Source organism: Triticum dicoccoides, chromosome 7B (assembly GCF_002162155.2).
Source record: "Triticum dicoccoides isolate Atlit2015 ecotype Zavitan chromosome 7B, WEW_v2.0, whole genome shotgun sequence".
In the NCBI taxonomy this organism is placed as follows: domain Eukaryota; kingdom Viridiplantae; phylum Streptophyta; class Magnoliopsida; order Poales; family Poaceae; genus Triticum; species Triticum dicoccoides.
Genome location: NC_041393.1, coordinates 46786845 through 46788440, shown reverse-complemented (window position 1 = coordinate 46788440; position 1596 = coordinate 46786845).

Genomic DNA, 1596 nt, shown 5'->3' with positions numbered 1-1596 from the left:
CGGGGTCAGTGGCGGGGTCCGGCGGCGGCAGCGGCGGCGGGTTGGGCTGGTGGCGGGCTGCGGGGTCGGGGGCGCGACTTATAATGGCCCGGGGCGGCGGAGTCCGGGTCGCGCACGGCCCGTAGGTCGGTTAGCTTTTTTTTTTAATAATTTCGCGCAGAAAAACAATTAAAATAAATACTAAACGGACTCTAGAAATCCCGAAATAAATTTTCCCCGTCCTCTAAAATCAAGCCGGACAGAAAGAGCATTTATTTGGGGCCTAAATGGAATTTTGAAAAACGCGCATTTTTCCTAAATTCAAATAAAATAGCGGTAAACTCCAAAATAAAATCTTACTTGATTTTTTTATTAAATCCTCAATATTTCTTTATTTTGAGAAAGTCATTTTGTTCCCTCTCTCTTATTTTTATAATAGAAATAATTGAAGATAAAATAAATAAAATCAAATGATCCTATTTTCAAAATTTGAGAAAACTCAAATATGAGAATAATGAAATCCCCAACTCTCTCCGTGGGCCCTTGAGTTGCGTAGAATTTCTAGGATCAAACCAAAATGCTATAAAATATGATATGCAATGATGATCTAATGCATAACATTCCAAATTGAAAATTTGGGATGTTACAAACCTACCCCCTTAAGATGAATCTCGCCCTCGAGATTCGGGTTGGCTAGAAAATAGGTGAGGGTGGTTGAGGGAGTCCTGGACTAGGGGGTGTCCGGATAGTCGAACTATCATCATCGGCCGGACTCCAAGACTATGAAGATACAAGATTGAAGACTTCGTCCCGTGTCTGGATGGGACTTTCCTTGGCGTGGAAGGCAAGCTTGGCGATACGAATATGTAGATCTCCTACCATTGTAACCGACTCTATGTAACCCAAGCCCTCTCCGGTGTCTATATAAACCGGATGGTTTTAGTCCGTAGGACGAACAACAATCATACCATAGGCTAGCTTCTAGGGTTTAGCCTCCTTGATCTCGTGGTAGATCTACTCTTGTAATACCCACATCATCAATATCAATCAAGCAGGACGTAGGGTTTTACCTCCATCAAGAGGGCCCGAACCTGGGTAAAACATCGTGTCCCTTGTCTCCTGTTACCATCCGCCTAGACGCATAGTTCGGGACCCCCTACCCGAGATCCGCCGGTTTTGACACCGACATTGGTGCTTTCATTGAGAGTTCCTCTGTGCCGTCGCAATCAGGAGGGATGCCTTTCCCGTCTTTAAAGACGGCGCCGTCGTCAAGGGAGCTTTGGCCACCGGCCAAACTATCCGGCTAGGCGGTTTTCTTATGACCGCCTGTTCGGCCACCGCTCCGACAATGACCTCTCAGGTCATCAAAAGCGATCTTCACGTCAACTCGGAATTCGCCGAGCAGCTAGATCCGATGGAGCTCTCCTTCGTAAATGAGCTCTTGGATCGCATCGATGCCCGGGGAGTCGCTACAGACTACGATCAGATTGGGCTTAAAACTGATCTGAGAGAAATTAACTCTCCCCAGGCTACCCACCACGTTGTTGTGGTAGAGGAACAACGCAGCGACTCTTCTTCTATGTTAAAGACCAGTTATGTCCGGATTCCCGACCCCTC